General features: G+C 42.3%; 1 protein-coding gene across 5 annotated transcripts in view; it reads left to right on the top strand.

Moving 5' to 3' along the window:
- Window positions 1-21,676, top strand: part of LOC135300752 (potassium voltage-gated channel subfamily A member 5-like) — a 156,428-nt gene that overhangs the window by 32,838 nt on the left and 101,914 nt on the right. The window contains exon 2 of one of the 5 annotated variants that reach the window (XM_064420538.1): window positions 6,373-6,748. The exons of the other annotated variants lie outside the window; for them this stretch is intronic. The gene's annotated coding sequence lies outside the window, so the exon portion shown is untranslated. Of the gene's footprint in view, window positions 1-6,372; window positions 6,749-21,676 lie in introns of those variants that run through there. 5 annotated transcript variants of the gene reach the window in all.

The following is a 21,676-nucleotide window of genomic DNA, read 5'->3' as shown; positions in this document are numbered from 1 at the left end:
ACAGCCATATAAGGAAGGTATGAAAGGCTTGGGGAAAGAAGGTTGTACAGCAGGGAAGAAAGTAATAGGGAATGACTTAGGAAAAATAACAACCCGGAAACTCCAAAAATCCAGTGAAATGAATCTCCCAAAGAGAGTACTCAAGTCCAGCAAGTGAGAACACCCCTTGGTGACCAGCTAGAACCTCCCAAGATATGAGTGAAAATCACCCCCCACTTCTGCTCCTTCACCGTTGTCCTGTCTGCTTTGTGCTGGAAATGTGTCTCTGTTAGTCACAGAACAACGGCACACAAGAGAAGGGGAGAGAAGGGAAATCTGCACCAACTAGGACTCTGGCAAATTGATTCCATGCCACTGATCCCAGTGAATTTTAACATACTGATGCCAGCACAGTATTATCTTTTTTTCACGGGTGTAGGGATTTCATCAGCCATTTCCTTTCAGTAAAAGGCCTGACTAAAGTAATGGTGATATCTCTAAACAGGATTCTGATGGTAATATCTCCAGTGAAAAAGCTGCAGGGTGTACAGGAAATTTCTGTCCATCTTTTGTCTCAGGTAGCCGTGAGAGCAGTTTTTATGACATTTCTGAAAGAAATGTCAATTAATCAGCTTCACTCAAGGGCCACATTAGCTGTGTGACAACTTTTTTAAAGAGTCTAAAAATAATATAAAGACCTCAGCTCTGTTCCAACATAAATTTATGATTGTGAGGCACACCAAAGTGTGTGGGACTTAAAACACAAACTGTTTTCAGAAATACTTCTGGCTTTCTCCTGATGTAGCTTGATGCATAAGAGTAGTTTGTAGATTGTCACTTGTTCCAACACTTAAAAAAAATTAAAAGGAAGAATTTATATTTTTTCTATTTCTCTTTTTTTTTCTGTTTTTCCCCCTTATATTTTGTCCAAAACTTAGAAGTACTTTTACTTGAAATGAAAATAACTGAAAATTTTGAAAGCCCAAACGGAAATGTTTTTATAAGCCAGCAATTTTTGTCCTAGCTGAAATGACACAGAGTGCAATGAATAGAATATATAGGAAATTATGGTTACCTCTGAATAATATTATTTGTAGTAAGTGTCATAGAAAGCAGAAAATAAAGTAAAACAAAGCTTTATTGCTCTGGATGAGATGTTTCCAGTCACCTAAACCATCTTATCCAGCAGAACATTCTTATCATTTTATCCACTAGCTCCATTTTTACTCAAAATCCATTTGACACTTCCCATTTTCCAGGGAGTTAAAGGCCGAGAAAACCACGTTGGTGATCAAGACAGAAACTGAGAGTAAATAAAGCGTGAATTTATCTGAGTGTGGATGATGATCTGGTCTGGTGTGTGTGCTCAGCTTTCTGTGGCTCCTATCCAGGATCCCCATCAGCCTATTTGTGAGTTTGTCCCTGTACTCCCAAAACACCTCTAGCAATCCATTGGAAGCTGTGGAAAAACAGGTCCTGAACTAAACACAACCCTGTGCTGAAAGAATCATGTGGAAATATGAAGAATAATCTGTGAGGAGGGTAGTTTTATATTTCTGATCCCCATTCTTGAAATGACATCATTCTTTTCCAGATATACCTGAAATTAGAGCCCATATCTCAAAGTGTGTTTGTCAATTCAATCATACAAGGAAGAAAAGTATGGAGCAGCTGATACTTGTGAGAGAGTTAAGAATAATGAATAGGATTTAAAAATACCAGCCCTACTGAGGTAATACCTCTGTTGCGCTTCAGCCTGGTGCTACAGGCCTTGTGTTCGTTTCTCTGTTGCCAGAAAAGCTTAACAGAGATTAAGGTTTTTATCAGTACTTGAAATTTTATTTTGATATCTCAGATTCCACAAAACATAATTCAGGGAAATAATACAATTTTCTTCCAGTAGCATTGATCCAGTTTGGATCTCATGTTATTTGGAGTTGTAACAAGTCAGAGGGGTTATTTTAGTCACAAAATGAGGAACAGAAATGCCTTTGCTGTAGATAAATTAAGATTAAATGGTATGACTGCATCTCATTCCCTTAGGTAATTTAAAGTTAAAACAGCCTGGCACCAGGGCAGAGCTCTGATGGTGGACATTTTTTCTGCAGGCTCTCCCATCTTCCAAACCTCCAGCTTTCTCAAAAACCTAGTCTCTGAGCTTTGGTAAATTTCATAAGATGTTCTGCCCTCACCCTTCTTAATGGCCTTCAAAATATGTTTTTTTTTCACTTGGTTGTAACTTCTTATCCTTTCTTCTTAAAATATAAGAAAAAGCTTTTTTTTTTTTTTTTTTTTTTTAATATCTGATTGAGTACTTTGCCAGATTATTGTATACCATGACATGTCTCTGTCTCTGTGGATTGTTCTTTATTTGCTCAGAAGTTTAGGAAATTAATCTTTCCATCTCTGGCTGTGAAACTTAGATTGAATGATCATGGTTTCCTATTAATGTCTGGTGCTTAAGGTGTCCCAACAATTATTTTTTCTTTTTTTTTCCCCCCCACACGATTTAAATTTAGACTGTTCTCCACCCTAACACTTATCTGATGATATGCAAATGCAAGATGAGTGTGAAAGACCACAAACTTGCACTCAATCAAAGTGCAAAAGTAAGGACTTCTTTCTTCATTTGTCACACTTAGAGAAGTTTAAGTGCTGGTCTACAGATAAGTCCACTCAGTTCACATCAGGTGAGTGGAAGAAGATTCCAGGCCAAAGAGACTGAACCACTCACCACATGATGAAAACTTGACCTGACAACCCCAAAATCTGCCCTCACATCAGTGACCTGAGTGGCTCTTTTCCTTTTCTCTCCAATAATTCTCTTCATGCTCCATGAAATGTGCATTGCTTTGACAGCCAGCAGAGCACTGAAAGATGGAAAACAAATATTGCAAATGTAAAGTTCTTGGCTCACTGAGTTGATCTCCCAAAGGAGATGTGTTTTGTCCTGTATGGGGTCTTCAAACTCGAAAACCAAGAAATAACTTCTAGAAGAATTTGTGACCAAGAAAAAAAAGGTTATTATTAGATGTCTAATTAGCCCTCTAATTTCTGATTCCTTTCTGTCTTGTCCACTGTCCTTTGCTCCCACAACACTCTTTAGCAGAAATCAGATGTTTGAGAAAGCTCATAGCAGTTGTGTTTGCAATAGAAATTTTGCTTCTAGTTACATGCAGTCCATACTGTTTGCTCCTTGTCTTGCTTGAAGATAAAAGATTTTCCTAAAAGCAGATGCCTGGCTAAGAACAGAACAGGGAAAGCTGAAATTCCAGGGATTAAATTGGATTTTCCCATGCAAGAGCATATACACAGTGAGATTTGCCAGCCTGTTTATTCTTCTGTAGAGTCCAGTGAAGACAGCTTCAGAAGATCACAGATAGCTCACATACCAGGCAAAGTTACTTCTCAGTGATGAATCCATACTAAATTTATCCCAATCCCAGAGCAGCAGTTTATAGTGCTATAGTTTATAGCAGTTTATGTTTTAAAAAAGAACCTCCTTTCCTTGCCTTCTGAGACTTGATTTTCACTTGGGAAACTTCTCTCAACAGCTCTGGGTTGGTTTTTTTCTTTCAAGTAAAATCATGAGCTGCTGAAAGGTCTCAATTTAAGTTCTGTGGGACAGCAGGGCCCTCCAAATGTTCTCTGCAGAAGTGGCTCTTGGCAAAGGCAACATGCCTGCTTTTTTGTTGGGTTTCCTCTGAGAGGGTGAAATTCCCACCATGAGGGAAGCGACGGGCTGAAGAAGGAAGATACTGTATAATCCTGGGAGATGAATAGTTAAAATATTATTAATCTGAAAGTGGAAGGAGGGAATACAGACCCTAATGGATACCGGAGATAAATAGGCAAGGGTTCAAACTGTGGGGATACAATGAGAAAGGCAGACAAAAAGAAGATGATGATGGACATTGTCCTCTGCTCTCTGAGACTCCAGGGATACCACTGAAAGGAAGATCTGCATAAGCATAAGATTAAAAAAAATTTATTAGGAAGAAGCATGATAGTCAGATAACATTATGATAGGAAATCTGGAATGACTCACCTGTAGTGTTTTTATTCCTCAGTGAAATAGGTGGAAAACACATGGGAGAGTCGTAATCACATCACTCTCAGAGTGTCCAGTTGAGTGTAGAGAAAGGAACCTGCAATCAGGCTAAGCACACAGCTGGGCTGATATCTCTCCAATATTCTGGTTTTGGGGTATTTTTGAGGCTTTTAAATCATAAATAGTTGCCAAATTCACTTTGTAAAATGGGCACTCAGTACCAATAGCTGGAATATAAGATGGGTCTGCTTATTTTCCTATGAGACTTTAGCATGGAATTAGGTCACTGTAAGTGGACCTTTTTGGCCTGTGTGGAGTCATATTGTTCTCTTCTCCTCCAAGTCCCTTGATTTGGATGGATTTTGAAGACAAAATTATATCACATGTAGGCCTCAGGTGTAGCTTTTCAAATCTGCAATGTTTCAATGTGTAAAACAGTTTTGGTGGTTCTAGGATAGCTATGGATAAGAAGGCAAATATTATTTTCTGGGCTCAGGCAGTGAATTCCAGATAGTGACATCATAAATTTCAATGGACCTTGGATACATGCATTCAATCATGAACTTTAGGCATTGAACACCTTCAAATCCTCAGCTGCAGAGATCAATCTATGAGAGGGACAGCTCCAGCTTCTGCTTGCCCATGTTTAAAAGCCTTTCCTGTCTCTAGAAAACATGTTGGCCATAAAAATGGATCCAAGGAAGCAATCCTGTAGCTATGATATTTTATGAAAAATCCTTTCCTAGGATTTTTTTCCCTCCTGAGAGCTGAGGGCCTCAGGAAAGAAATGTAAACAATAACTATCTGCTGCTGTGGAATGCAACAGGTGCATCTTCCATTGGTCCTTGTGGATTGTTTTCAATTGATGACCAATCACAGCCACCTGTGCTGAGGCTGTGAGCAGTCACAAGATTTTGTTATGCATTCTATTCTATTCTTGTTCTTTGTAGCCTTCTGATCATATTTTTTCTCTGTTCTTTTAGTATAGTTTTAATATAGTATTTTAATGTAATATATATCATAAGATAATAAATCAGCCTTCTGAGAAAATTGAGTCAAACCTCATGTCTCCACACATGGGGTGTTCTCCTCAACACAATCCAAGGAAGCAAAACCCCATTATTTCCTCTAGATGGAATTAAGTGGTGTGAGAGTTGAGACTATCAAGTCTCAAGAAGGAGACTTGCTCCTGAAGTTTGTGTTAGTTATCTATTCTAACAGTGCCAATCGCATGAAAAGGAAGGAGCTCATCATCTGCAACCATATAAAATAAGTGTTAATAGTATGTACCAGACACACATTTGCTTCCAACAGGATTTTTTCAGTGGTTCCCATGTGTGTTAAAAATGTGTCTCAATACCTGGAGTCACCCAGGTATTGCAGAAGGAAAACAAAGAAAATCCTGGTTGAAACTGAATACTGCTGGCCATGTGCCTGAGGTTGCCTGTTAAAGCCAGAAAAGAGATAAGATTGAAATAATGTGAGATAATGATTGATGATGCAACTTTCCACCCTAACTTTAAAAGGAAATAATGACCTTGCTTGCATTTAAATAACAAATGCTTTCAGTCTCAAGATCTTAAGGGCCGCATCTTCTACGTAGAGGAAACCATCTTTGGTTTAGTGATCAAAGGAAACAGATGGTCTCTCCTTTATGCACTAATCTTCCTGTATGTTTCAGAAAATGAATGTTTGAGGAGTGGAGTTGAGGCAGGGTGAATTCTTCTCCTGGGACAGAATATTCAACAAAAATCACTTCAAGTAGATTCACTGAAAATTGTATCTCTTTTAATGGATAAGTAGTTTGCAGGCAGATTGCCTTTTGCTTTTCCAGAACATTAACAGTTTGTTTTAACAGTTCTCTAGCAACCTCTTTGCAGCCATCTTCTCTCTTCTCAATTTCATCTGGGTTGCACTGTGACAAAGCAATGTCGTCTCTACTGCAAGTTCTGCTGTGGTTCACTACCAAAGTGTTCTTCACTTTAGGGTGAGGAAGGCAGATTTTCATCTGGGATTTAGTCTCATTCTGCTTCTTTTGTGCACTTGAGAGGAAAGACTTCCAGAACTAAATGTGTATCTAAAGAAATTTTGGAGAAAATTTCAGAAAAAATGTGTATCTGAAGAAATCAGTCAATTATGGATTATTTTGTGTCTAATATACTTATCATCACTTAAAGTTTGTCAGGGATATGATAGAAATTCGTGCCTATGAAACATAGATATATGTATTAAATATGGTATTAAAGGGGGGGACCAAGGTGTAATCCTAGGATGATGAGACCACATCTGGCTGACAAGGGAGGAACGCAGCATTAACATATGAAGGAAACTTGTCTGCACAGGAGATGTACCCAAGGACACCCAGTGATGATGAAGATACATGAAGATGAACACATCCCAGATAACCAGGGCCATCAGCACTTGCCATATGAATACAGGATTCCTGGAATCGGAGAAGGAACATAAACCCCTTCCTGGACAGGGGTTTTGTGCAGCTTTGAGTAAAGAAAAGAACCAACATGCATACGATAAACTTTGAAAAGAGATAAAGGGACTCAGCCGCGGGCAAGAAAAAGAGTATAAGAATTGTCCCTGCAAAGCAGCAAGTGTGGATGAAGGGGTGTTCGGTGCAATAGAGGCCGAATCTGCGTCCACCCAGCCTGTATCCTGGGGTCTGTGCTGTCATATTTTTGGTGGCTGTCGAGGCTGTAATGCGGTCGTGAATAAATTGTCCTTTTTTTATTTTTATTATGGTTGGGCAAATTTTTATTTTTACATATAACAATTTTTAATCTAATAATGGACAAGTATAGTATCAGATTTCCAGTGACCCTTCAGGGAGACTTTCCTGAGACTTTCCTCTGTTTCCTGATTTTTGGGTTAGTGGTGGGGCTTTTGGTTGGTAATTTGGTTGTGGTTGATTTGGTTTGGCATTTTGATACATGACTTCTTTAAAGAACTGTCCTTAAGGTCCCCCCACAGAACCATGGAATCATTAAGGTTGGAAAAAACCTCCAAGATATCAAGGCAAATTTCTGACCTTGTCAACTAAACCAGAGTACTGAGTGCCACATCCAGTTGTTTCCTGAACACCTCCAGGGATGGGGACTCCACCACCCTCTGGGCAGCTCATTCAAGGCTTAGCAATCATTTAAAATTGGAGAGCAAATTCAACTTTGCATCAAGAAATAGAAAACTGGCCAGAAATTTGGGAACCTCAGGGTTGTATTTGCCTTGTGAACAGCAAACAGTCTGTACTTGTTAAGGAAGCACCAAAGGAGGAATTCTACTGCCCATATTTTTCAATTCTCTGTTCAGAATTAGTGAGCACTGTAGGTAGGAGACACCAAGCCTAAGGCAATGGATCTGAGAGAACACATGAGCCATTTTCAGTCATGTATTGGTACTCAGAATTCTTTATATTGTGTCATAGGAGATCGAGTGACAGTCTGGAGTCCAAAAGGTAACGCAGAGATATTTCAAATATGGGACAGGTTAGTAGTGACGTTTCTGCTTCTAAAAGGCTCAGCATGTTGGGCTTTTGGTCACTACCAGCAATGTCATCATCAGGTGTAAATTTATTTTCAGATTTACAGGCTGGATCCATGGGCCCAGGCCAGTGGTCTGAGATTCCACAAGGCCAAGGGCCCGCTCCTGCCTTGGGTCACACCAACCCCCTGCAGCTCCAGGCTGGGGCAGAGGGGCTGGAAAGCTGGGAAAGGCCCTGGGGGTGCTGGGGACAGCACTGGGCAGGAGCCCAGGGGTGCCCAGGGGGCAGGAGGCCAATGGCACCTGAGCTGTGCCAGCCATGGTGTGGCAGCAGGGCCAGGGCAGTGACTGTCCCCTGGGCTGGCACTGCTGGGGCCACACCTCAGATCCTGGGGCAGTTCTGGGAACCTCAGGAATAGAAACACATTGAGGGGTTGGAGCGTGTCCAGAGAAGGGAATGGAGCTAGGAGAGGGTGTGGAGCACCAGGAGGGGCTGAGGGAGCTGGGGGTCTCAGCCTGGAGAAAAGGAGGCTCAGGGGGGACCTTGTGGCTCTGCACAACTCCCTGACAGGAGGGGACAGCTGGGGAGGATTGGGCTCTGCTCCCAGGGAACAAGGGATGGGATGAGAGCTGCACTGGTGAGGGTCAGATTGGACATCAGCAAGAAGAACAGTGTGCAAGTAACTTTGCCGATAAATATGCCATATCTAATAACATATAAATGATCCTAATCTCTTTCATGAGTAGTAACTGTCCACCACCCAAGGAGAAGCATGAAAGCCCATATAGATCTGGAACTCTCTTGAATGAAGGGGGAAAAAAACCCTGTTTCTATACTTGAAGCTTGCCAAAGCTGGAGGTAAAAATCTTTAAATGGGGAAAGTAACAAATTTCCCTCAGCAAATGTAGAAACAGAAGGGGAAGTTACAAATACTTGCAAAGTGTCAATAATTGCGTGTCTACCCACTTAATGGAAATATGAAAGCTACGCTGAGGAAAAGCAGAGCAAATTTTCTGCTGTATTTTGACAGCCTCTTTTTCTGAGGACATTTCTGGCTTTTTACTATGTGTGCAGGAATAATGAGAGCATGCAGGTCTCTCTGGTCACAGAAGCCTGTTCATATTTCCTTACACATTGACTGAACATGATCATGTGAACTTCAGGAAAGTTGTGGTTATTATTTTAGAGAAATGCTTCCACATTTCCAGCCTCCTGATTTTAATACATACGGGTGACAGGGGGAATTGGTTAGTTCAGTGGTAGGAGCATGCTGCAGTGCAAGCTGATCATGTTTCTCCAATATTTGATATGATGAGGCATTACAATGCCTTCCAAGCAGTATTCTAACATGCAGATGCACACACCATGACTCAGGAATTAGTGTTGAGATGGCAAAGCCCAGTTTCAAGGGCCTTTGCAATTAAGTTGACCAAGACTTATACTTTTCTTAAATCCAGCTGTTGTGCTTCACTTTAGCCACCTTTGTTGCTGGCTCTAATGAAAAGCATTTGCAATGATATGTGATACAGCCTGCTAATGTTCTGCAGAAGTGAAAGGTAAAGGCAGGTGTGGGGTTTCACTTAAGTGATTTCATAAATTAACTTTAATGTGACCTGTGGTTCCTTTGCCGAATAATAGGTTAGCAAATGAATTTGAATATGTATTATTCGTAAGATGAAAGCTAATGTTAGCTGAAAGCTAATGTAATCTGAATGGGACCTGGAAACCTGACAGGTTTTTATTGAGTGACAGTCTTCTTATTATTTCTAGTGAATAATTCATGTCCTGAAGGTGGCTTTGGCAGAAAGACTGCATCACCAGACATGAGACAAACCAGACATTTTTCCCACACTTTAAGGTATGCATTCAGATAAGAACAAGACTGAAAGCCTAATTCTCCTCGGGGTTCAGTAATTCACAGCATCTGGAAGCAGCTTGGTGTGGAGCAGGCCCTAGTTGACCTAAGTCTTGGTCAACTTAATTGCAAAGGCCCTTGAAACTGGGCTTTGCCATCTCAACACTAATTCCTGAGTCATGGTGTGTGCATCTGCATGTTAGAATACTGCTTGGAAGGCATTGCAATGCCTCATCATATCAAATATTGGAAGACAGCACGGCTGAGGCCAAAATGTTTGAGGGTCAGGACGGTGTAGTTTCCTACAGGGATAGCACTCCCCTGCTCAGGGACCTTCTCATGAGCGCAGTGATAAGGGGTGAGGAGATTTCCTTCATGCACCTGACGTGGCCTTTCATTGTAATGTGCTCTATTGCAAATAACCTCCTGCCTCCTGGATATCATTTAGTGCAGAATTATTGAATGATTTTCTAAATTATATCAGGGAAATAAAATGCTGTTAAAGCACAGAAATTATGGATTCTGCTGCTTGAAAGCACCCACTGAAACTAATGCTGTGACTGAGACCAATTTTTTATTCAGCAAGTAAAATGTCAAATTAAACACAGCTCTATTGATACACCAAGAAAAGGGTTCTTGGTATAATGCCAACATCAATAATTATAAAGGGGAGACAGCAGGCTAAAAGGGATGGCTGGCAGCACTTTTAAAATATTTGTCCTTGGTGGGACCAGAGACTGATTTAGATTAAATTTAGATTCCAAAGAAAAATAACATCTCAAAGGGCATATCATAAAACTTAACTGGTTTATTTGTTCCAAACCAGATCAAACAAAATACAGTAGAAGAAACATTTTTTGGTTTTAAAATGGTGTTACAGCGCTGCAGTCAGACAAGTGAGTTGGTTCAGTACACAGTAGGTGGAGAGTTAGGGGATCAAGGGAGGGGATTGTGCCCCTCTGTCCTGCTCTGCTCAGCCCCACCTGCAGGGCTGCATCCAGCCCTGGAGCCAGCACAGGAAGGACAGGGAGCTGCTGGAGCCAGGCCAGAGCAGGGACACCAAGGGGATCAGAGGGATGGAGCAGCTCTGCTGGGAGAAAAGGCTGAGGGAATTGGGATTGTTTAGCTTGGAGAAGAGAAAGCTTTGGGGTGACCTCAGTGTGGCCTTCCAGTGCCTGAAGGGAACCCACAGGAAAGATGGAGAGACTCTTGATAAGGCCTGGAGTGACAGGATAAGGGGGAATGGCTTCACACTGACAGAGAGCAGGTTTAGATTGGATATTGGGAAGAAATTGTTCCTTGTGAGGGTGGAGAGACCCTGGTACAGGTTGCCCAGAGCAGCTGTGGCTGCCCCATCCTGCAATTGTCCAACGCCAGGTTGTGAAACCTTGCCCATGGCAGGAGATTGGGACAAGATGATCTTTAAGGTCCTTCCAAGCCAGGCCAATACTCTCTTTTCATCTTTCTGGGTTTCAAATCTCTGTCAGTGTCTGTGAGCATGTGGTGTGTTCTAGACAGTTCCACATGTTGAAGAGAAGAAATTTAAATGGACAGATTCTGTCTCAGTTATGGCTCATCTCTTTATGACTTATCTCCAAAAGGAAGCAGGTCCTGTGTGTGGAGGGCAGACAAAAGGTCTCCAAGCAAATATTAGCTATTAAAGTCTATTGAGTGGAAATCTGCTTTTAGTTTATGGAGTGGTCATGCGCTTAGACAGTTAAGGCAGAGCCTATTGCCAGTGGGTGATCTAAACATTTTCTGGCAGATCCTGAGAGAAATGACTGTGACTGAGGTTTGTGAAAGAAGAAAAGGCTTGTTAGTTCATTCACCATTCTCCAACCAGTCGTGCATGAGCCCGTGGTGGTGCAGAGCACGTATATGGGTTGAGCTACATTGAACATTAATAACTGACACACAAGTACCTGGACAAGGCAACTTGTCCAGATAAGAAAAATAAAGTTTATTGTGACTTCCTGCTGCTCTGGCTCTGCAGCCTGTTGCCTGCAATGAAGAGAACACATTGCACAGGCAGGGAGCTCATCTCAGGGGCAGGGAGAATAATGTCTCTGGACATGATGGAGATAACTCAGGTCTTTGGGACCAAGTCCAACAGGACTGCAGTGGATGATCTTTCCTAACCATTATTTGATAGATCCACACTCTCAAAGTCATACCCCTCCAATAAATAAACCATCATTATGCTTTCGGAGTCAGTGAAAGACTCTTCCAGGCAGAATGCTTTTCTAAATGTATTTTGTCAAACTTTTGCTAAGAAAGAAATTTCTAAAACTCCCCTTAGAAAGACAGTTTTCTAGGGGAGTTTCTCAGAGCTTTCTTATAAAACAGTTCTCTAAAAATTGATGTACCTCTATTTTGGGGGAGAAAACTGTTCTGAGAGTGCTGCAGCAATGTTTTTAGTTTGCCCCACTATTTTGTTAATATGTACACTGGTTTCAAATGATCTCACATTCCTTGATACCTCTCAGGCAACTTAAAAATTACTAAGTTAAAAGAAAGTGTTTTGCACCAAGCCAATGCCTCCTCTGATGAGATGACAAATGCTATTTTGGGAATACTACATCTCTGTCAGAGATGTCTCATTGCAATGCATGGGTGTAATAACCCATGGAACCCTCTCCCTCTCCTACTGGAGTCAGATCAGTCCTGAACTTTATCCACTTTTACAACTGGCAATCACCTGATCTTACATATTGTGCCTGGTCTGAACATTAAAAGAACACTCTGATCCACTGTCTGACACTCTAATGATGGCAGAAAGGATATTTGTTTTCATGGTCGTATGCTCAAAAAATTATTTTCAAGTCTTAATTTTCATTCAAAATAGGAAAAAAATATGTCAAAGCACAAAGACCTTATGCTGTCATTTTAAATGAGTGCTCTAAAGTTCCAAATGTGACTGTATAAATAGTAAAAAAAAAAAAAAAATCCAAAGTATAATCTCTTTCCAGTGGTTACATTTGAATTGGTAATACGTTTTTATAGTAATGGTGTATTTTTGTTTACCAAAAATAAGACACTGCCTACTTACTCCAGGATCTGTGTAGTCCCAGTGGAGATACCATGTGTTGGATAAGAAGTTTTTCCTGTGCAGCCACGATGTTCTGTTATCCTTCACTTTCCATGTTGTGAAACTACTCTGCAAGTGCACAAATTTTAAGGAATTATTTACAGTTGTCATTTGTTTGTGTCCTTTTCCAACCCCCTGTGAAAATTAGTTTCCTTCTACCTACCACTAGAACTGGAATTTCCCCTGAAAAATTTCAAATATCCATAGCATCGTGCCAGGTCACATCAAATCATTCAGGCTTTCAAGACATAACATCAGCCCACACAATGTGACATGGTTGCTGCATCATGTCACAACTCTTCAGGGATATTATAGTTTTTTAATAAATGATTGTGGAAGTTACCATGGCTACAAACCCTCTTTATTCTGTTCAGATTTGAAACATTTCTTTGAATATTGGCTAAACCACTCTTTCCTTCCCAACAACAATACAAGTGTTTCAAATGTGCTTTTTGTCAAGTTTCAAGGATGAGGAAACTCCTAGCATATTTACATGTGTTTTTTCTTATTTTGTTGTTTTGGGTTTTTTTTAATCAGCTGTGATTTCTTTCCTTGGGATAAATGCAAAATATGAAAAAAGGGATTTTATTGCTATTTAAATAGCACCTAAGAGGACTTAGCTGCTGTAGACCAGGAAACTCCAGTAGACTTGTGAAGGCCAATGTGGGCAATGTCTGGAGCAGCAGGCAGTGCCCTGTGAATGACACTTGTCATTCATGCTCAGAAATCCTCATATTTTCCTTGGAGTTGCCAGTGGCATTAAGCTGGAACAGTTTGGCAGGACACCCTGTGGAACAGCATGACAAAGAGGCTTCATTTCCCACCCTAACAGTGGGGAGGATTTGGAGGTTTTATCAATGGGTTTTATTTTTGGGACTCCTGTGTCCACCCTTAGCAAGTCCCAAAGTCTGGTGGTCTTTCCAAGAAAGTTTGTGTAATTCTGTTCTGAATTTGCAGTCAGACTTTGTGTGTTTCAGAGTCTGTGGAGGAATACAGCCTGGGAAAATCACCTCTGCAGACAGTAAGTAACTTTCTCTTGAGTTTTGCTTAAAAAAAAGCAAAGACATCTGGGTTCATCTTCCCCTTGTGTAGTTCCGGAACACCCCATGGCTGGTCTTACTAGACTGAAAGGGAGAGAAACATATTTCTCTTTTGCCTTTTTGCTTTTTATTTTTTTAAATAATTTAGATGACATTTTAATTTCTGGTTTCTGTTGAAAAGTTTATCTTAGTTTTAGCTAAAATACATCACTTTATGCCAAGTTTCTTTGCTTGCTTTCCCAAAGAAATGAAAAGGAAATTTGTTGGAATTTGACCAGATGCTCATTATCATAATTATCTAATATCTGTATTGTGAAATGTGAAATCTAGGAATTCAAAACCAAAGAAAATAATTATATCTGTTTCCTCTGGGAATTTTGCATATCTTATCTTTATACACATTATTGGCATATATTTATTATATGCAATAATTACAACAATATATTGCTTGTAAATATTTTATGTACATATGCTTTTGTATGTACACATTTTGAAGAGATTTCCTTTACTGCTAGGAAAATCATTAGGACTAATTGCTAGAAAAGTAGCAGTTGGCAGGATGGAAGATCTTGCAGGACAGGTTTTAATAGAAAAACATCTATATTAGGAACCTTTTCTCTGTTCTTCCTCATTTTTATCATAAAAATGGAACAAATGCCAGTCATTAAAACTGTTTAAAAATAAATCTTCCCTTCACAAATGTGCATGCAAAAGTTAATGGTCTCAGGGGAGTTAAGGCTCTCATGTGGCCAACAGCTACTCCATTAGATTTGCATCATTTTGTACACCCAGAGTCAGTGTGCAATGTCATTTTCCTTTACCTTTTATTGGATTGTTCCTTCCTGTGGTTATTTCCTGCAAATTCTCATTACTAATCTGTTTCTGAGGTGCCTCTTTTTTTAGCCAAACCCCATTCCTTGAATGAATGAGACTTTGTGAATCATTGGGGGTGATGGCATCCAAAAAGAAAGTCAATGAAAGTGATGCAACTAGCCAATTTAAAATATCACAAAAGGGTGACCAATGGTCTGACTTTTATCCCTTGGCAGTCACCTCATGGTTTGAAGGGACCATTTTCAGTTGGTTTATGATCTGTGCCAATGCCTCTCTTTATAATCTATCACCTGGGCTCTTTTAGCTTCTGTAATTTTTGCTACCCATTTCAGAGGGAAACTGAGATGGGCCAAATTTAATGAAGGCTTTACTGGAATCTGAGTCCTTTCATTTCTAATACTCACTCTATCTGGGTATGTAGTGATTTAAGATTGTGTAATTAAAAAAAAAAAAAAAAGAGAAATGTTATTATCCTCCATTAAGTATTTCTTTGGTTTGCGAGCAAAACGCAATTCTGAAAAGAAAGAACAGAGGGAATGGATTTTATCTTTAGACTGTGATTCGCCTTGTGAAGCAGCAGGAGAACCTCTCCCACACAGGAGTTCAGGTATTCCTCCAGGATTCCTGGTTTCCATAAAACAGGATCCCGACTCCTACCCTCACACTCACCTGTCTGACATTATTGTGTGCAGAGTTGTGCAAATGTGTTGATGATGTGTGCAACTCTGCGAGTGTCAGTGTGAACAGATGGATGTCAAGATCGGGGACAGGGTGACAAAACCCCAGCAAAATTACCTTTGCTTGCTATTGCCAGAATTCCAGAAATCATTTTTTTTTTCTTCCCTCTATCAGGGAGCAGGAAGGGCAAGACAGATGGGAGTAGCACTCCCATTGAGTGCACGGTCCCACAGATCCAAACATCATGGGACGATAACCAAGGTTCTTGGCTCAGGTAAGAATCCAGTGATTGGCACAGGATTCTGGGCACTGGTTGACAACCAGCTGAACATAAGCCAGCCATGCCCAGATAGCCAAGAGGCCAATGGCACCTGGACTGTGCCAGCCATGGTGTGGCAGCAGGGCCAAGGCAGTGACTGTCCCCTGGGCTGGCACTGCTGGGGCTACACCTCAGATCCTGGGGCAGTTCTGGGAACCTCAGGAATAGAAAGACATTGAGGGGTTGGAGCGTGTCCAGGGAAGGGAATGGAGCTGGGGAGGGGGCTGGAGCACCAGGAGGGGCTGAAGGAGCTGGGGATGTTTAGCCTGGAGAAAAAAGAAGGCTCAGGAGAGACCTTGTGGCTCTGCACAACTCCTGACAGGAGGGGACAGCTGGGGGTGATTGGGCTCTGCTCCCAGGGAACAAGGGACCGGATGAGAGGAAACGGCCTCAAGCTGTGCCAGGAGAGTTTCAGGTTGGACACCAGAAAGAATTTTCTCACTGAAAGGGCTGTTAGACACTGGAATGGGCTGTCCAGGGAGGACATGGAGTCCCTATCCCTGGAGATGTTCAAGAAATGAGTGGACATGGCACTCAATGCTCTGGGCTGGGGGACATGGTGGTGTTTGGGGACAGGTTGGACTCATTGATCCTTGAGTTCTTTTCCAATCTTAGTGATCCTGTGACCCCCCCATAGGTTTGCAGCAGCGAGGCAGGGCTGAGATCAAAGCAGCAGGTGCAGGCAGTGACTGGGGACACAGGGGACATGAGACAGAGCAGAGGCACAGACACCACGCAGCCACACCCAGGTGAACTCCAGCTGCAGGACAATGCTCCTAGGCTCTGGCACTTGTGTGCTTCCAGGAAGGTCTGGTGCAGGACACAGGATAGCAAATGAGGCTATCTGATACTCACAGGACCTACCTCTGGACCCCTGACAGTGCTGTTTGGTTACTGTGGCCCTGAGCACCATGTAGGCTTTCACTGCCCTGAGCTGCAGTCTCCCCACATGCACCTTCTGCTCATTGCCCCAGGACCTATCTGAGCCCAAGCTAGAGCACCCACCTGTGGCTTTGGCTGAGTTAGAGGTGTTCCAACACCCAGCCCCATCATGCTGAGTGAATTTTCAGGGCTGATCTTGGTCTTGATTTGTTTGCACCATCAAATGTGCATGTTGCCATCATCCATCCTACTTGCTCTGCTCAGGCCCTGGGGGACGGTGTTCTGCCCAGGTGGGTGCTGCATCTGCCCATCTTTTGGTCACTCTTGGTTTCTTGTTGTCCTTCACAGAGCAGCTCTGTTCATGCTGCTCCCTGGTGAAGGTCTGGGGCCTTTAGACCCCTCTTCAGTCACTGCTGGGAGAGACAGGTACATGCAACAGCAGTTCTGTTCTCAGGGGGTTTGAATTATGTGTCTGGGGTGCCTTTATTCCCCCTGTCTCTGCAGAGGACACCTGGGAAGGTTGGGCCCCCAAACTAGGTTGTGTGAACAGCAGCAACAGAGAGGGAGCAGAGTACAGTGGCAGAAAAAAATCACATGAGTGTCATTATAAATGTGCTGCTTTTGAGAAGGTGACACCTTTTGAGAAAGTGTCTCTAAGAGGAAGCGACAAGGAGAACAAAATGGTAAAATAATCTATAAAGAGAAGATGTTGAATTGAGCTGAAAAACACTGCTAAGAGAATCTACAAGAGCTGGAAATTGTCAACCAGCACAGGATTGAGCAAGCCCAACCACAGACATGATAAATGAGAAAGTTTTCTGTTTCTAACATTGTGTGTGAGCACAGTGTCCCTAAGTCCACTTTCTGCAAATTTCATATCAAGCTAAATGGCACGTCTTACTCTCAGGCCAGAGGAGTTACCACTCGTGTCCTCTTTGCTCTCAGAAAGCCTTCCTTGCTTAATTCTGGGTTTTGAACAAAAAATAATCCTACTGGGAACTCCCATCCAGTGTTACTGTGGGTGTTTCTGCATCTCCTACTGTCACATCAACTCTGTTTTCTAAATCCCTAGGTGTGAGAAAAATATTCCTACCCTCTGTACTTGTTTGGCTTTTTGCTGGGAGACAAAAGTTATCCTGCGCACAGAGCCAGTGTAAGATTCAGTTTGTCCACAGTAAGGTTACACATGTTGTTTAATATTAAAAATAAGTAGCCCTGGCAGTGTTTTTAAAAGCCTTGGCAATAGCACATGAGAGGGTGTTGGAGTTTGCCAATATTACTGATGGGACTGCCTTGGGACTGCCTTGGTCTGTCTGGCCTCGGCTGCTGACCGAATAGCAGCACCTGTGGTCCTTCCTCCCCACAGACGCTGTTCAGTGCCTGTGGTCACACCTGGGCACGTGGGGACAAGTCCAGGCACGTCCCGAGCTCCAGAGCTTGCGGGCTGGAGCTTGCTGCTGAGGGGGTCACTCCTCAGGGCTTCCCGAGCTGGAGAAAGCTTTGAGGAGAGGTGAAGAAAGGAGTGGGTCCTGATGGAGAGTTTTTAATCCAGAGTTTTATTTTGGTGGCACGGTCTCTGAATCCTGCAACAATCCACTGAGCTCTTCCACCAGAACTCTCCACCAGAATCTCAACCGTGTGGTCTGCTTGTCCTTTTACCTGGGGAGAGGGGCAGGGGAGGGAGCACAGGGAGCACTAATCCAGGTGTGGGGGGAGGGGGTCTCAGGTGAGAGGGACACCTGGGTGGGCCAATGGGCCCCCAGGGGGTGGAGAGCATCCTTTGAACCTGCCAATCACTCGATGCTCTTGGAGTTTCTGGGTTGACAGACAGTGCCCAGCAAGGGTCAAGGGTGGGGAAAAGGAAGGGTGATTGACACCCCACCTGGGAAAGGAAATTTCAGGGAGAAACCAGGAGAAACTGAGGCAAGTCATGACATCACACCACAACAAGAGGGATTTCATTACTCTGCACAGTGGTTCTTCTTATGAGCAAAATGCAAACAGAACCAAAACTTTCCATTTCTCAACAGGCACCTAATGGTTAAAGGGCCTGGTTTTTTAACACTGCACTGAATGATGACTGTACATTTCTAAATGACAGCTGTTTTGAAGGCCCTGCACTCACTAAAAGGTGCTCCAAGTATAATACCAGTGTCATGGATTGGATACTGGCAGCCCTTTTCCTCTAACCCCTTAGTTAGCCAAAGATACAGAGAGGGGATAATTTCTGAGATTCACAGTTTGAATTTTGACTAGAGACTAATTGGGGGTCATTGTGAAAAATGAGGTCTGACTTCACTATGTTGTGTAGTGTGCTGTGAATCTCCTCTAAGTGTGACCAGACAGCTTTGTATTTTCCTGGAGAGAGGCTGAGTCACATCTGTAAAGCTTTTTTTGGTGGATGGTGCCCTCAGTTTCCAGTATGGCAAGTGGGAGCATCTGCTGCTCCCTCAGAACACATTCAGAACAGCTGGGGAGCTGCTCCTTTGTTCAGCAGTGAATTGGCCACTGATGCCAGCAGGAAAAAAGACAACTGGCTGATGAGAGCCTCTGAGCCTTGGTCTCTTTTGCAGCACTACTCTGTGTGAAACTTGGAGAGGGCTCTTGAGAAATGTTAAGGCAAGGGGATGCTCCTGTCTCTGAGCAAACTGTCCTCTAGCCAGAACATCAGCTGATTGCAGCCACTGCTCAGGAGCTGATGAGTGGCTCATAATGAACAAGAGTGGCTGCAGGGCAAATGCTCCCTTGGCAAACAGGACTCTGAGCCAAGGAAGGCAAAAGGTCAGGTTGAAGCTGCATGCCACAAAATCAGGATGTCGCAAAGGTGGCTTTAAGGGAAACCTTTTAAACCAAGATTTGCAAACATTTTACTTTCCACCAGGATTTGATTTCCTGGTCCTAGCTCAAAGTCTGGCCTTCATAACACTGGCTGTCTCTTTTTCTTCTGCTGCGTGCATGTATTTTCAAGCTTCCATTTGAGATCGCAGCCTACAAACAAGTGAATAAAACTCAAATTTGCCAATACTGCTCTTGGATTGGTGGGGGCTGACTCCACCAAAAGCAGCAGCACAACATCTATGCCTCCGATGTAGCGATGCAAAGCACTTTGTGCAAACAAAAACAGAAGATGACAATGGCAGAACTGTGCTGCTGAGCTCTTGAAAACCAAATCCCTTCAGATGATTTAATGGCAGTGACAAAAGCTGTGTCAAATGATTCCCTTGTTTATCTGACAGCATCTAGATATGTCAGACATCCAAGTTCCATCAGCGAGGCTGGGTGCTCCAATATGATAATAAATATTGTTTGCCCCAGAGCTCTCTGTGTGTCCAGGGAGAGATGAGCTGCCAGGAGGGCTGCACGGGAGCTGTGAACTGATTGAGATTAGTATAACGAGCAGCAGCCATGGAACACCAGCTGTGTATTATTTGTCTAGAAAGGAGAGAGCAGGGAGTAAACTTTAAAAATATATACCAAGAAAGATGTGGAATGCTGTTTACACATTATGACTGGGAGCTTTCCCTATACATAGAAGGTAGAATAAAAAAATTAGAAAGCTGAGCAGGGAGGAAATCTAACAGACAAGTCAGCAAAGACAGTAATTAATACCTGCTGTGAAATCTAAAACTGAAGGCTTGTTGTCTGAATTTCTTCCTTTTTGACTGCAGAAAATTTTTCTGGGTCTCATTTTCTTCCAGTGTAACATGTACACCCAGCAACTACTTCAGCTAAATAATTTCTAGCCTCTGGATTGTTTGTGGACTGTTAAGTTTCTTTGCTTTGCTCTTCTTCCTAAATTGCATGCCATTTTCTTGTCTTAATTACCTGAGTGAAGGAGGTTAAATACAACAGCAGAAAGTCACTCCTGAACATTCCAGAGAGTTTTTTTATCCTGAATATCTGAAGTGCATGGGATTTCCATTAATAAAGACCAAAGTGTCTCTATAACCAATTTAAAAAAAAAAATTTGTACACTTTTTATCTCTCCAACCTCCCGAACCTCCTCTTTCATTTACTCAAAAAATATATGTATGTTTCAGTATCCAACTAGCAGGTTCTGTAGCAACTATCTGTGTCCTAAAATATGCAGCTACAAACAGCACCAAAGTTAATCTAGGACGATAACCAGGATGAGGGAATAGAGTCTTGGGCTGTACAAGTCAGGGGTCAGCTGTGACATAACATGGACAAATCCCCCAGTCCCCTGTTCCTGTAGCAATGGAACTGGTGTGATGCCAGAGATCTGGCAGGTCTGCAGATCCTTTGTTGCTTTGGTAACTAAAACTTATCTTCATGCCAAATGATGTTGCCTTTGGCCAGCAGGACAGTCTGTGTTCTGCCACTGGCAAGTTTTTTGCTGTGAAAATAAACTCTGCTGCTAGTTCATCAAATGAATTAGCTTTTGCCATGATTGCTAGGTTTTTTTCAGGCCTCTGGCATGACTAGGTTTAACCTCCTGATAGTGCTTGTGTGTCCTTCAGCATTAGTCTTCTATGATAGTTTAGATGAGATAAATTTGCTTGTTTCCTTTGTATTGAATAAATTGGCAATTTGCACTTCCCCCCTTTTTAGTGGCAAAAAACTTGTTCTCTGTGTTTTCCTCCCAGACTTCAGAGAGGAGAAAGGCCCATTGCAAGTTACCCACAGCAGGAGCCCGCATGGTGCCAGGAACCTCTGAGTAACACTGGCAGTGCTCTGTGTGCATCTGTGGCCAGTATTTTATAGGGTTTTATAGAGTTATGGGGAAAAGAAACAAATCTGGTGTCTACTCTTGGGGAGGAATATGATGTGGAGCTGTGGGAGTGCAAATGGTACAGGGAAGTTTTTCCTTTTCCAGCTGTGGAGAAAGTGTGATTCTGTGTTTTATGGCAAAGAATTTAGTGGGAAAAGGTTATCTTCTCTCTCCCCTTCCCCTGTTTGCCCTATAAGCTCAGGGAGAACAAGAAGGTAGGGAGTAAGGCAGGGGATATTTATGCTTGTGGAAGTAAAATCTGATGTTAACTTTGTGCTTTTCTTCATGAATTACAGGAACAGCCAAACACTGGTGCATGAAAAATTATTACAGTTTCTTTCTTTGTATTATTACCACCATCACAGCTTCTCTCAAAGTCATACTAAGCACAAGTATTTAAACATTAGGCTTTGTTAAAAGACTGAATCAAAATATCTGGAAGCAAATTGTTTTCATTCTACCCACAGTTGTAAATTTAACAAGACAAGGTCTCCTTTTGCCCCCTTTACTGATCTTGACAAGTGTTTGGCTGAATGCAGAATCACGTTGCTAGCAAACATCATTGTGCCACTCCGGCCTCTTCCCCGTGTTTGCTGACCCCATCCATCCTGGAACAGCTGCTTCTGCAATGGACTGGGAGAACTTCTCGTAGTGGTGGTGAATTTTTATGCACTTTACTGGCCTGTATACACCTTTCACATGAACACGGGGGCTTTTGAGGCCTATAA

Source organism: Passer domesticus, chromosome 5 (assembly GCF_036417665.1).
Source record: "Passer domesticus isolate bPasDom1 chromosome 5, bPasDom1.hap1, whole genome shotgun sequence".
NCBI classification, from domain to species: domain Eukaryota; kingdom Metazoa; phylum Chordata; class Aves; order Passeriformes; family Passeridae; genus Passer; species Passer domesticus.
Note: the sequence above shows the minus strand (reverse complement) of the source record. Positions and strands in the feature narration are given on the sequence as shown.